The sequence below is a fragment of the Mobula hypostoma genome, chromosome 28 (genome assembly GCF_963921235.1).
Source record: "Mobula hypostoma chromosome 28, sMobHyp1.1, whole genome shotgun sequence".
In the NCBI taxonomy this organism is placed as follows: Eukaryota; Metazoa; Chordata; class Chondrichthyes; order Myliobatiformes; family Myliobatidae; genus Mobula; species Mobula hypostoma.
The window spans coordinates 4,944,810-4,960,704 of NC_086124.1; the positions used below are offsets into that span (position 1 = coordinate 4,944,810).

The window sequence follows — 15,895 nt, forward strand, 5'->3', positions numbered from 1 at the left end:
GTGGGAATTAAAATGGCCACCGGGAAGTCCCGCTTGTGGCGGATGGAGCGGAGGTGCTCGACGGAGCAGTCCCCCAATTTACCACAGGTCTCACCAACGTAGAGGAGGCCGCACCGGGAGCACCGGACACAATAGACGGTTCGCAGGTGAAGCGTTGCCTCACCTGGCAGTTTAATTAGCTCAGCACAATATCTGTCCTGTGCCAGTCTATATTTTCTGTCCGATTATCCTATCCAATAGCAAACTCAATAAGAGAAAGACTTCTCTGAATCAGTCCGACAATGACTGATGAAGGAACTTTCATTGCTGCCCAAACTCTTTTTGTGTAGGACAGAATATCAATGGCTGAAAATCCATTTTGCCCTTGGCTGCACGGTAGTGTCGTGGTTAGCACAATGCTTTACAGTACCAGCAACCCAGGTTCCATTCCTGCCACTGCCTGTAAGAAATTTGTGCATTTCTCTCTGACTGCGTGGGTTTCCTCTGGGTGGTCTGGTTTCCTCCCACAGTCCAAAGACGTACCAGTTGGTGGTTCAATTGGTCACTGTAAATTGTCCTGTGATTGGACTAGGATTAAACTGGGGGGAATGCTGGGGAGTGAGGCTCGAAGAGCCTCAAGAGCCTATTCCGTGATGTGTCTCGATAAATAGACAAATAATCTCGGCGGTCTCAAAATACAAAGAGTGTGAGCGATGCCATGGACTGGCAGTGCGCTTCCCAATCAAAGCAACTAATTAATCACAGATAATTAGCAATCACTATAGATTACTGTAAAACCTGGCCCTGGTGACTGTGTGGAAATAACGTCTCTGAATTTAGAGCAGATAACCAGCCTGATCTCAACACTTCTTGTTGTGTTTGCATCACACTCACAAGTCATTGGCACGTATAGAAGATCTCTAAGTCTATTCAAAATTGGCATTGGTTGGAAGTTATTTCACATTACACTTGTACCAATGATCTAGTCAGAACATTGAACAGTACAGTATAGGAACAGGCCATTCGGCCCACAGTGTTGTGCTGAACGAGCTAAAAAGCAAATCAAAAACACCCAAACGTTAATCCCTACTACCGACACCATGTCCATATCCCTGCATCTTCCTCACATCTATGTGCCTATCCAAACGTCTCTTAAAAGCCTCTGATGTATTTGACTCTACCACCACATTAGGCAACACATTCCACAACTCTCTGAGTAGAAAACTTACCCCCTCACATCCCCCTTGAACTTACCCCCCCCCCCACCTGTATGCATGCCTCTGGTATTAGACATTTCAACCTTGGGAAACAGATACTCTCTGTCCACTCTATCTATGCCTCTCATCATCTTGTAAACCTCTACCAGATCTCCCCTCAGCCTCCGGTGTTCGAGAGAAAACAACCCAAATTTACCCAGCCTCTCGTGATAGCACGTCCCCTCTAAACCAGGCACCGTTGTGGTGAACCTCTTCTGCACCCTCGCCAAAGCCTCAACATCCTTCCTATGGCTGGGCAACCAGAACTGTATGCAGTACTTTCGATGTGGCCCAAGCAGAGATTTATAAAGTTGCAACATAACCCCCTGACTTTTGAACTCAATTAGAGACAGGAGTTGGAAACCAGTTAAAGTTCCTCACCAACTGCTAGTTGGTTTGAAGTACTACTTAATTACTCCTGATTGAGTGATTACTCACACGCAGTGCTGAACTAATTGGCAAAAATATAGACGTGAAGCAGCATCAATACAAAGACCATGAGACAGAGCAGCACAAATGCGCCATTTGGCCCATCGAGTCTGCTTCACCATTCTATCACGGCCAATTTATTATCACCCCACTCTCCTGCCTTCTCGCCGTAACATTTGATGCCTTGAGCGATCAAGAAACTAACAACCTTTGCTTTAAATACATGCAATAGCCTTCACAGCCATCTGCGACCGTGAATTCCACAGACTCATCACTCTCTGGCTGAAGAAATTTCTCCTCAACTCTGTTCTAAAGGGACATCCCTCTATTCTGAGGCTGAGCCGACTAGTCACGGACTCTCCCAGCATAGGAAACAACGTCTCTATCTATGTCTTTCAATATCCAATAGGTTTCAATAAGATTCTCCCCCAACCTCCCCCTTCTTCTAAACTCCAGTACTGTGTTTCTTTGTACTTGCTGTGAGAAAGTGAATCTCAGGGTAATACATGGTGACTTATATGTACTTCGATAATAAATTTACTTTGAACTTTGAAATTGAATCTCAGGGCTGTATATGTGGCTTATATGTACTTTGATAATAAATTAACTTTGAACTTTGACCTTTGAGCCTGTGACAATAATCTTTAAGAATCTTCAGATACAAGTTCCTACTCATCAGCACCTTTTTCTTCCGAGTCAAGACCCAACAGAACTCGATGTATGAAATTGCTCCACACTCAGCAAAGCCACTAGCTAGTAAATGCATGCGCAAGAATTGGTTAAAGCACAAGCCAGCCTTTTATTAGGTTCCCTCAAGTCAAGCTCACCATTAATATGATAATGATGATTTAACGTGCAAACAAGATATTAAATAAAGGGTGACTTGTGAACTTCACCATGCCAGAGCGAGAGCCCTTTCAGGGAGCATTACAGAACAGAAATCTACCCCAATACTAATCCAAAGCGACCGGGCATTTCTCACAGTACAATAAGTAGCCATTTCTTTTTCTACTTCACAGATTCAGGGCACACTCACTTCCATAGTGTTTTGAAACCTTTTAATAAGGTCGAAATGTTTCAAAACATGAGGGAAAGATGAGGTTGAAAGAGTACAGAGAAAATTTAGAAGGATGTTCCCAGGCCTGGAGGACCTGAGTTATCAAACATTGAATAGGATAGGGGGACTTCATTCCTTAGAAAGTAGAAAACTGAGGGGAGATTTGACAGAAGCATACAAAATTATGAGGGATAGTTAAATTAAATAAGTAGTGCAAAAATATAAATAAAAAAGTAGGGTGTAAGTGTTCATGGGTTCAATGTCCATTCAGAAATCTGATGGCAGAGGGGAAGAGGCTGTCCCTGAATCATTGAGTGTGTATCTTCAGACTCCTGTACCTGCTCTCTGATGGTAGTGATGAGAAGAGGGGCCTTCAGGCTCCTGTACCTCCTTCCTGATGGTAGCAATGAGAAGAGGGCATGTCCTGGGTGATGGGGGTCCTTAATGATGGACGCCGTCTTTCTGCGGTATCGCTCCTTGAAGATGTCTTGGATACTATGGAGACTAGTGCCCATGATGGAGCTGACTAAGTTTACAACTCTCTGCAGCTTACTTCGATCCTGTACTGCAGCCACACCCCCCCCCCCATACCAGGCGGTGGCGCAGCCAGTTAGAATGCCCTGCACGGTACATTTATAGAAATTTGCGAACTATCTCCTCCTGCAGGAATGCAGGCTAACCCCAAAACCCTGCGCATCCTCCTCATAACAAACAGATCTTCGTTGGGTTTTGCATTGCTAATTGCGCATTCTATACACATCTGTGGAAACTATCCCGCCATAATGAAGGAAATACAGAAATACTGAGCCATGTGATTGCTCTGGAACCGTACACAACCACTGCTCGATAACGGTCAACTACATAGTTCTGGTCACGTCAGTACAGGAAGGATGTGCTAACATTGGAGAGGCTGCAGAGGGTGTTATGAGGATGCTCTTAGGGCTGACGAAACTCAAGAAACACTGGCTGACGGGTTGTTGTTAAAAGAGTAGAGGCCGATATGGGTGGCGGGTTGGAGATATGTCTCTACCAATTAACCAAAGAACCGGAACATCTTTGGACTGTGGGAGGAAACCACAGCCCCTGGAGAAAACCTAGCCCTTCAAACTGCGATGCCCAGCAATCCCCAGATTTAATCTGAGCCTACATAGAACATAGAACATAGAATAGTACAGCACAGTACAGGCTCTTCGGCCCACAATGTTGTGCCAACCCTCAAACCCTGCCTCCCATATAAGCCCCCACCTTAGATTCCTCCATATACCTGTCTAGTAGTCTCTTAAACTTCACTAGTGTATCTGCCTTCACCACTGACTCAGGCAGTGCATTCCACGCACCAAGCACTCTCTGAGTAAAAAACCTTCCTCTAATATCCCCCTTGAACTTCCCACCCCTTACCTTAAAGCCATGTCCTCTTGTATTGAGCAGTGGTGCCCTGGGGAAGAGGCGCTGGCTATCCACTCTATCTATTCCTCTTAATATCTTGTATACCTCTATCACGTCTCCTCTCATCCTCCTTCTCTCCAAAGAGTAAAGCCCTAGCTCCCTTAATCTCTGATCATAATGCGTACTCTCTAAACCAGGCAGCATCCTGGTAAATCTTCTCTGTACCCTTTCCAATGCTAATCTCCTCTGTACCCTTTCCTGCCTAATCACAGGACAACTTACAATAACCAATTAACCGACTAACCAGTAGTAGACTTTGGATAGTGGGAGAAAACCGGACCACCCGGAGGAAACCTACACAGCCAAGGGGGAGAACGGACAAGCAGGCGGCAGCAGGAATTGCCTGTAGTGTAAAGCATTGTGCTAACCTCTACACTCCCATGCCGCCTTGTAGAATCCTGCTTTATCACTTTGCTATGTGTAGTTACTGCGCTAGAACCAGGCAGATACAAAGACACAGTCCAGCCACCTCAAACAATATTAAAGGGAATCATTGGAGCCCATTAAAAATACAACAGTTCTCAAGATTTAATTTGTTTACATTAAATTATTCATGAAGTTGTTACAAAGCCATTTCAGAAAGGCTCTGAAGTAATATTGTGCACCTCTGAATACCATACCAATTGCTTTACACCATCGGCCTTTAGACACTAATCAACATACCTATCCGTAATAACGTGGAAGTTTTAAAACCCTTTCTGCACTTGGCAGCAGGTAGTTCTCCCTTCCTGACTGCCTTCGGAGCATCATCAATTGCTCCCACTCGAAATGTATAGGATTGGAATAAATATCAATTCCGACTGAAATAAACTCGCTCCAAATGGTAAGCACTCACTGTCTCAGCAGAGATTGATGTCAGGTGCACAGATCACCTTGGAATTGAGTACAGAATGACCTCTGTGTTTAAAAATGCATAGCCTAACTTTTTTTTCTAAACAAGTGCTGATGGAAAGGAGCTAAATTGAAAAATGGTTGTGGATATTGACTCTCACTTAGATACTGATTAAGGTTCCCACTCCTCTTCTAGAATTCTGTTCCTCTTGCACGAGCCTCGACTGCAGTGCCAAGTGTTACCTGACCCTGAGGAGTCACCGTGGCTCCCCAGTCTTGACCACTTGAATTTTCAAAGTTCAATATTATCGAAGTATGTATAAATTATACAACCTTGAGATTCATCTGCTTACAGGCAGCCACGAAGCAAGAGACCCAGAAGAACCCAATTGAAAGAAAAGACCGACACTCAATGTGCAGAGAAAGAAAAAAAAACACAAATCATGCAAGCAGTAAAAGGAAGCATCAGTGTCCAAAATGAAAGTGAGTCCACAGCCCCAAAGCCTGGCGGAGTTGGGGTAGGCCCACAGCCTCAGTTCATCACACAGTGGAACAAATCGTTGCAAACCTCGCAGACACAAAGCCCAGAGCAGTCCACAGCCTCAGGGCTGAGGAGAGCAGAGTAAAACATCACGGAGCAGCAAGCAGAACCGGCCCGACCCTCACCTCCGGTCCCAACACCCTGCCTTTTCAGTCCGTGTGGCCCGTTGTTTAGATTGTCCGAATACTGAGTGCAGCCTGCACTAGGACCCAGGCCCCACTACAGTTATCCCTGAACTGATTTAGAAGTCCTGGCTAAAACATAATTCTTTATCAGCCTACCAACTGCAGTGTTCCTATTGTCACCTGGCTAAGTTAAACCAACTCTGAAAAAATAATATACAGCTTAATTGCATACTAGTTTTGCCAAGTGAAGTATGAGGCATAGAGAGAAATAAATTCTGAGGTAAGGCATTGGTTGGGCCGCATTTGGAGTATTGTAAGGAGCTTTATGCTCCATATCTAAGAAAAGATGTGTTGGTATTGGTGAGGGCTTAAAGAAGGTCCATGAAAATGACCTCAGGAATGAAGAGGAGCATTTGATGGCTCTTGACCTCTACTCGAGTGAACTTAGAAATATTAAGGGAGAGGGGAATCTCATTGAAACCTATTGATTATTGAAAGGCCTAGATAGAGTGGACATGGAAAGAATGTTTCCAATTTTGGGTGTTTCCAGGACCAGAATGCTAGGATGTCCCTTTAGAACAGAGAGAAGGAGGAACTTCTTTATCCAGAAGGTGGCAAATCTGTGGAATCCATTGCTACAAGCAGCCATGGAGGCCAAGTCACTGTATATATTTAACATAGTTAAAAGGTTCATCATTATTATAGGGATAAGGCAGGAGAATGGAGTTGAAAGGGATAATAAATCAGCCATGATGGATTGGCAAAACAAACTCGATGGGCTGAATAGCCTAATTCTGCTCCTGTGTCTTATGAGCTTATGAATATCTAATCTAAATTTTACATAACATTCAAATCGTTTCAACATATTGTGAAGGATTTCCTTTGGTAACAACATTTACAAGCCTTTCAGTATGAGGATGTGTGTTGCAGTAACAAGCTGACTGGTGATTCACTGTTACAAATAAAACACAGTGTTAAACATCGTATATACCCTTCACATATCCTAATCCTGACTCCTGTCCCTCCCTCTGCTTCCAGTCAGAGGGAGTGTAATTCAGCCCGCACGACCAAATGCCAGCCAAGACATAACTGAAATAATGTTCCAGTCTTATTAGGGTCTGCCATGTTACACAGGCCAGCAGTCACGCATAGATCACCATTCCACGTCTTCACACATTACTGAACGGGCATAGCTCAGTAAAGCTTGCACATTAAACCTATTTCAATGGTTCCATTTAATATCAGAGAATGTATACAGTATACAACCCGAAATTCTTACTCTTCACAGGCGTCCATAAAACAGAAGAAATACCCCAGAGAATGAATGACAGCGATTAGCCCCCTCCCACACACAAGCACCAGCAAAAGCTTCAACCCTCCCCCCACCTGCCTTAGCAGAAAGCATCAACACCCCCACCACTCACCATGCAACAATAGCAAAGCCCCCCCGTACAGACCACGACTTAGAGCCCACCAAAAACCACTGACGATTCCAACACTTCGACATCCCACAGGCTCTCCCTCTCTCCCTAATGGAGAGAGAGGTATCAGCCCCTGCCGCAGCGAGGGGGGGGGGTGGGGCCAGCAGCTCACTGTTTCGCTGTTACAGTCTGCAGCGATGTTTATTTCGACAGCTACGCACACACCGCCGCCTCGATGTTCCAATCTCCCGCAACGCTTCAATCAGCGACACTGGTGAGGAATCAGGTCATCCACAGGGACGACCTGTTTCAGACTTAAGGTGACTTTTTTTTTGCCAGTGTCCAAAACTTAAACATCCTATTCATTAAAGTGAAAAGAAAACTTGGCAACCGCTAAATCGTGTTAGGATATGTGAACCACAGTTCAGAGTTCAAGTAAATTTAGTATCAAGGTACCGATATGTCACCATATACTACCCCGAGATTCACTTTCTTGTGGGCATTCACAGTGGATACGAAAAAAGTATATTTTGAAATTTGTATTCTGACCAGAATGTAAAAGCAAAGATGTAATGTTGAGGCTTTATAAAGCACTGGTGAGGCCTCACTTGAAGTACTGTGAGCAGTTTTGGGCCCCTTATCCAAGAAAGGATGTGCTGACATAGGACAGAGTTCAAAGGAGAATCACAAAAATTAGTCTGGGATTGAAAGGCTTGTCATATGAAGAGCATTTGATGGCTCTGGGCCTGAACTCACTGGAATTCAAAAGAATGAGGGGTGGCCTCAGTGAAACCTATCGAATGGTGAAAGGCCTCGATATTGTGGTTGTTGAGAGGATATTTCCTTTGGTGGGGGAGTCTAAGACCAGAGGACACAGCTTCAGAATAGAAGGGCGTCTATTTAGAACGGAGATGAGGAGGAATTTCTTTAGCCAGGGAGTGGTGAATCTGTGGAATTTGTTGCCACAGGTGGCTGTGAAGGCCCAGTCTTTGGGTATATTTAAGGCGAGGTTGATAGATTCCTGATTAGTCAGGACATGAGGGGATACAAGGAGAAGACAGAAGATTGGGGCTGAGGAGGAAAATGGATCGGCCATGAGGAAATGGTGGAGCAGACTCAATGGGCCAAATAATTCTATAATGCTCTAAACAGAGTAGAATCGATGAAAAAATGCACACTAACAAAGACGGTCAAATAATTAATGAGAAAAGGACGGCAAATTGTGCATATACAAAAAGTAAAACCAAATGTTAAAAATAAATAAAAGAGGTGTTTAAAATTATGAGGGGGATTGATAGAGTTGACGTGGATAGGCTTTTTCCATTGAGAGTGGGGGAGATTCAAACAAGAGGACATGAGTTGAGAGTTAAAGGGCAAAAGTTTAGGGGTAACATGAGGGGGAACTTCTTTACTCAGAGTGGTAGCTGTGTGGAACGAGCTTCCAGCAGAAGTGGTTGAGGCAGGTTCGATGTTGTCATTTAAAGTTAAATTGGATAGATATATGGACAGGAAAGGAATGGAGGGTTATGGGCTGGGTGCAGATCGGTGGGACTAGGTGAGAGTAGGAGTTCAGCATGGGTTAGAAGGGCTGAGATGGCCTGTTTCCGTGCTGTAACTGTTATATGGTTATATAAATAAATAAAGTTCAAGGTCTCTGTGTTGCAGCTCCAGTTGGAGTTTCCATGTATCTAACCCTTGCAAATCCAAGGCACTTCTATCTTCCAGCCAAACCACGCTACTGGTGTTGACTATCTGCCAGGAATTACCATTTCAGTTGTATGTTCAGATTAACAAAGTGGAAATTTCACAACCGCAGATGCCTTTGATATGCAATCCATTGTTGACGGTCATGGCCAAGTTTAATATTTGACTTTCTAACTATATTGATTTTTTTTTCATCTTCCTTTGTTACTCAGATCCAGTCAACCAGAGCCAAAACATTAATGAAAACCACAAGCATCGCAATGACCAAAACTGACTGGTTGCATCACGAAAACACTAATGGCCTTGACAGGAAAAGCCTACGAAAAGTAGTGGACACGGCCCAGTCCATCACGGGCAAAGCCCTCCCCACCACTGAGCACATCTATAAGGAGCGCTGTCACAGGAAAGTAGCATCCATCGTCCAAGAACCCCACTATCCGGGCCGTACTCTCTTCTCGCTGCTGCCATCGGGAAGGAGGTACAGGACACGCACAAGAAAGCCTGCAGATGCTGGAAATCCAAAGCAACACGCATAAAATGCTGGAGGAACTCAGCAGGTCAGGCAGCGTCTATGGGAATTTATAAACAGTTGATGTAGTGGGCCGAGATCCTCCTTCAAAACTGAGAAGCGGGGGGGGGGGGCGATGCCAGAATAAAAGGCTGAGGGGAGGTGAATGCGGCTGGCTGGAAGGTAATCGGTGAAGCCGGGTGGGTGGGAAAGGTCAAGGGCTGGAGAAGAAAGAGGAGCAGAGGAGAGGAGAGTGGACCATAGGAGAAAGGGAAGGAGGAAGGGACCCAGGGGGAGGTAATAGGCAGGTGAGAAGAAATAAAAGGTCTGAGTGGGGAATAGAGTGGGGGGGGGGAATTTGTTTACTGGAATCTCGATGAAATTTGTTTATCGATATTCACGCCATCGGGTTGGAGGCTACCCAGGTGGAATTTAAGGTGTGGCTCCTCCACCCTGAGGGTGGCCTCATCCTGGCACAAGATGGACCAACACGTCGGAATGGGAACAGGGATTGGAATTAAGGTACAGGAGCCTTAAGTTCCACTCCAGCAGGTTCAGGAACCGTTATTACCCCTCAATCAACAGGGCTCCTGAACCGGCGTGGATAACTTCACCCATCCCAACTCTGAACTGATTCCACTACCTATGGACTCACTCTCAAGGCCTCTACAGCTCCTGTCTCAATATTATATAATACTTATTTATCCATTTTTAAAATTCTTTTTGCAATTGCACAATTTGTTTGAGTGTAGTTTTTCATTGATTCTATTGTGCTTCGTTATATTTATTGTGAATGCCCACAAGAAAATGCATCTCTAGGTTGTACATTGTGACATACGTGTACTTTGATAATAAAATTTACTTTGAGCTTTTTACTTAATGAAAGACAAAAGAAATCACATTCCTAATGGCATCAGCAGGGTACTAACTTGAATTATTCACTGATTCAGATGATGTAGACGGAGCAGAATTTAACATAATTAGCCCCCAAAACTCCAGCATTACCTGTGTGGATGGAAATTTAACTCTCATGGGCCCCTGGGTTCAATTAGCTCTTGGCTGTGTGAATGGCATTAAAATAGATACCAATTCTCACTGACACAGCCTCTACTCAGGAAAGTTGAGACTTTCCCCCAGCTGAAGACACGGCACAAGTAATGATAAAATGGATTGAATTGTCGTTGCCTGGTTACAAAATGCTTCAGCAAATTGTTCTGACCTCCCACTTACTGAATCGCTTCTGTTCCACAGAAACCCATCTTAAATGTTTTCAATGAAACTCTCTTCTAGGGGGCTACTTGTAGATCGTACCTGGTGGGATGCCCACACCTGCCCTCACCTACACACTTGAGGTTGCCAGGACTCGAGGGACTGATTTACGGAGAGAGACTGAGCAGGCTGGACTTCACTCGTTGGCGAGTGGAAGACCGTAGAGGCGTACAAAGTCAAGAGAAGATTAGGTGTGGTGAATGCGCCCAGATGTTTTCCCAAGCACTGGAAGGAACAGATATAGGGTGAGAGGGGAGAGATTTAACAGGAACCTGAAAGCCAGCTTTTTCACCCAGAGAGTGGCCAGTATGTGGACTGAGTTGACAGAGGATGTGGTTGAGTCTGGTATATCAGGAACAACCCTGAGGATCTATCCTGGGCCCAACATATCGATGCAATTACAAAGAAGGCACAACGGCAGCTATATTTCATTAGAAGTTTGAGGAGGCTTGGTATGTCACCAAAGATTCTTGCAAATTTCTACAAAGGTAGCATGGAGAGTATTCTGATGGGTTACATCACCCATGGTGGGGGTGGGGGATGGAGGTGGGGTGGCGGGCTACTGCACAGGATCGAAGTAAGCTATAGAGTGTTGTAAACTTAGTCAGCTCCATCATGGGCACCAGCCTCCGTAGCATCCGGGACATCTTCAGTGAGCAGTATTTCAAAAAGGACAGTCCATCATTAAGGACCCTCATCACCCAGGACATGCCCTCTTCTTATTGTTACCATCAGGAAGGAGATACAGAATCCTGAAGACACACACTCAGCGATTCAGGAACAGCTTCTTCCCCTCTGCCATCTGATTTCTGAATGGACATTGAACCCATGAACACTACCTCACTATTTTTATTTCTGTTTTTACATTACTTATTTAATTTAACTGTTTAATATACATACAGTATACATATTTTCTGTAATCCACAGTTTTTTTTCTGTATTTATCATGTAATGCATTGTGCTACTGCCGCAAAATTAACAAATTTCAAGACATACCCTAGTGAAACAGGGACATCTCTTTTTCCCTTATTAGGGAGAGAGAGTGAGCCTGTGGTATGTCGAGTACCCGGTGAACAAGAAGTCTTTGGGGTACTGCAAGTCTGTGTCTGCATTGATGCTTTGCTGCACGCTTGAGTGCTCAGTGGAGGGTGCAGATGCTTTTTTGCTGGGGGGGGTTGTCGCTTTGCTGTTGCTTGTGCGTGGGAAGGGTGAGTTGGGGGAGGGGCTTTGGGGTTCTAACATTTAACTGTCATTCATTCTTTGAGGCACCACTCTGTTTTCATGGATGTTTGCGAAGAAAAAGAATTTCAGGATGTATATTGTATACATTTCTCTGACATTAAATGTACCTATTGAAACCCATTGATATTAAACCTGATTCAGATATATATCTTACTGTAAAGAAACTTGGACAGGTACATGGATGGGAAAGGTTTAGATCAGGAGTTCCCAATCTGGGGTCCACAGACCCCCTGGTTAATGGTAAAGATACATGGCATAAAAAAGGCTGAGAAGCCTTGGTTTAGAGGGATATCGGCAAATGCAGGAAAACAAGACTAGCTTATATTTGGGCCTTGGATTGCATGGAACAGTAAAGCCAAAGGGCCCGTTTCTATGCTGTATGACTCTATGACTCTACTGAACTACGCAGTTACCCCAAGTCAACCTGCTCGGACGGGAATTTCCAAGGCAAGAGTCACAGAGCAGCAGACCACAGAAATAGACACCAGAGAATGGGTTACTGATTTGAAACCGTCAGCACAGGTGCAAAGGAAATGGGCTTCAAGTCAATCAGTCAACTCAGAAGATGACCAATTCTGTAGACCAACTAGTTCTAATGTAGCTTCTGCCGAGTGAGGAAGAGCCCCTTAATGATAGAAAGACTATTTTAATACTTTTACCAAGTTAGATACTGTTATACATCACTTAAACTACTGAAAGTAAAAGAAGCAAGGATGATCTGCTTCTTTCAAAGAGGTCATGTCCCACCCCCCTGTTGTCTATAAGATAGTCATAGTCATAGTCATACTTTATTGATCTCAGGGGAAATTGGTTTTCATTACAGTTGCTCCATAAATAATAAATAGTAATAGAACCATAAATAGTTAAATAGTAATATGTAAACTATGCCAGTAAATTATGAAATAAGTCCAGGACCAGCCTATTGGAGCAGAATTAGGCCACTTGGCCCATCGAGTCTGCTCCACCATTTCATCATGGCTAATCCATTTTCCTTCTCAGCCCCAATCTCCTGCCTTCTCCAGGTATCCCTTTATGCCCTGACTATCAACCTCTGCCTTAAATACACCCAGTAACTTGGCCTCTACAGCCACCTGTGGGAACAAATTCCACAGACTCACCACTCTCTGATTGAAGAAATTCCTTCTCATCTCTGTTCTAAAAGGATGTCCCTCTGTTCTAAGGCTGTGTCCTCTGGTCTTAGACTCCTCCACCATAGGAAACATCCTGTCCACATCCACTCTATCAAGGCTTTTCAACATTCAATAGGTTTCAATGCGGTCACCCCTCATTCTTCTGAAATCCAGTGAGTAGAAGCCCAGGGTCATCAAACGCTCCTCCTTTGACAAGCCTTTCAATCTGGAATCATTTTTGTGAACCTCATTTGAAACCTCTCCAATGCTGTTGTCCATTGCTTCTTCACTGATATCTCACACTTACTCCATGCTCCTCAAATCATTACTAACCCGGATTTGCGACATTTATTTAGAAGATTGCTTAGAGGGTGAAAAGACCAGTTACACACAATGACACCCAAGTGAACCCTTCGCTCTCACAATGGAAGGCGACTCTCTTGTGATATCTAACCTTGCAGGACAATGGTTGTGAGAATCGCTAGCAAACTCAAGTGTAGGAATCACAGAGACTCTGGCAATTCAAACAAAACTGAAGATTCATTACATTAACTAGAAAAACTCACAAAGGTTAAGGCAATCTGTATGGAACCTTGATGGACAGAAATCACTGACGATACACAGAGGCACTCACTCTGGGTTCTACCCGACAAAGAACCACAACCACCCAACCAAGAGGGGTTGGCATGCTCCCCCTCACCCCGAAATACATGTGGGAATTCCAGACATTGAAAATTCCATGATAATTAAAGCATCCCAAATTGAATAAAAGTGATAAGTACAAAGAGTTTAACAATCCCCATGATCCCAAATGAGACACCGGTAACATAAAGTGAAAAACCAGACAAACAATCATTCAGAAAAGATGAAGAGTCCAAGGACGATGCAAACCCACAAGGAGACACCGAGAAAATACAGTCCACATACTAACTGACGGGGAAAAAAAATCCTTTTCTTAAAAATGATCCCTGGTTGTGACACAGATTATGGCAGAACTTCCCAGACGGAAGGCTCTCTTGACATGTTGAGTGAAACAGGCATCCCCAGTGGGGAGGTAGGACTGGCTAAAGATAACACACAGCAGCAAGGTTTTAGAAAACCCTGGCGCACAGCTACTGATGGTTTATTTGCAAAGGCCTATTGTAAAGTGCCAGTCTAAGTAATAGTGTCTCAGAATTTGGCACACGCGAGAACAGTGTAGCACAGGAACAGGCCATTCGGCCCACAATTTGTGCCTAACCAGCTGAAAAACAAATCGAAAAATGACCAAACACTAATCCCTCTGACCTACACCATGTCCACATCCCTCCATTTTCCTTACATCCATGTACCTATCTAAATGTCTCTTAAAAGCCTCTAATGTATTTGTCTCTACCACCAGACCAGGCAGTGCATTCCAGGCACCCACCACTCTCTGAGTAAAAAACGTACCCCTCACATCCCCTTTGAACCCAACCCCTCTCACCTTCAATGCATGCCCCCTGGCATTAAACATTTCAACCCTGAAAAACAGATACTCCCTGTCTGCTCTATCCGTGCCTCTCATAATCTTGTAACCCTCTATCAGATCTCCCCTCAGCCTCTGGCGCTCCAGAGAAAACAACCCAAGTTTACCCAGCCTCTTGTGATAGCACATGCCTTCTAAACCAGGCGGCATCCTGGTAAGCCTCTTCTGCACCCTCTCCCAAGCCTCAACATCCTACAGTGGGGCGACTAAAACAATTCCAACTTCAGATAAGTTATGCAACATAGTAGTCAGTCACGGCCGGATAGTCACAGCTGAAATTGCCTTTGGTTTAGCTATACTTGACTCGTCATCACTTAACGCGTTTAGGAGATACGCCGTCCACTCTTTGCCTCTGTAAGTGGGCGCTTGATTCCAACCAACACCTCCACGGTAACTTCTCAGAAGTATTTTTTTGTTGTTGTTGCTTAAAAAGCACTCCTCGCTGCTGCTGAAAGAGGTTCAGTTTTACTTTGAGGGACCCCCTCAAAGAAGAGAGACGTGCTCTCTTCTTGCTGCTGCCATCGAATGGGGGGTACGGGAGCCTCAGGTCCCACACCACCAGGTTCAGGAAAAGTTATGACCCTACAACCATCAGGCTCCTGAACCAGCGTGGATAACTTCACTCACCGCGACTCCGAACTGACTCCACAACCTACAGACTCACTCTCAAGGGCTCTGCAATTTGTGTTCGCAGTGTTATTCATTTATTTTTAAAAATGTGCAGCCTCACCTTCCAGTCCATGCAGCCCTTTCGCTGCTGACACCCAGAAGGTGCTACAGGAGCCTTAGGTCCCATCCCGCCAGGTTCAGGAACAGTTATTACCCTTTAACTGTCAGGCTCCCGAACCGGCGTGGATAGCTTCACTCACCCCAACTCGGAACTGATTCCACAACCTATAGACTCACTTTCAAGAACTGCACAAGTCATGTTCTCAGGATAATTTATTTACGTATTTTTTATTATTTGTATTTTGCACAATGTGTCTTCCTTTGCAGATTGGCTGCTCCTCGGTCGCGTGTAGTTTTTCCGCTAATTCTATTGCATTTACTGTGAATGCCCGCAAGAAAATGGATTTCAGAGTAGTATATGGTGGCATATACGTACTCTGATAATAAATTTACTGTGAACTTTGAATAATAGAGACTTAAAAGCACGCCACAGCAGGTAATCTAAGGACACGATGGAACGACAGAACTGCTTCCAGCTCACTCCCCCAACGGGAGTACTACTACAGCGGCCACAACGCACACACGCAAACCACTCGCTACAATCTTTCAGCGCACGATTGTACATCCACCAGCTGATGATTATAACTCGTGTTTATCTTCCGGGAATTAGAACGGGAGGCGATATGAATCGCCTTGGCACCAAGAAAACAGTTACACTAAAGGTACATTAGAAAGATTGTAATTCAAACAACCACAGAGCAAGGCGCTTTTTTGGGGGGGA

General features: G+C 44.5%; 1 protein-coding gene across 1 annotated transcript in view; it reads right to left on the bottom strand.

Annotated features, from left to right (window-relative positions):
• LOC134339022 (forkhead box protein O3-like) overlaps positions 1-15,895 on the bottom strand; it is a 237,867-nt gene that overhangs the window by 220,821 nt on the left and 1,151 nt on the right. The window lies entirely within an intron of this gene.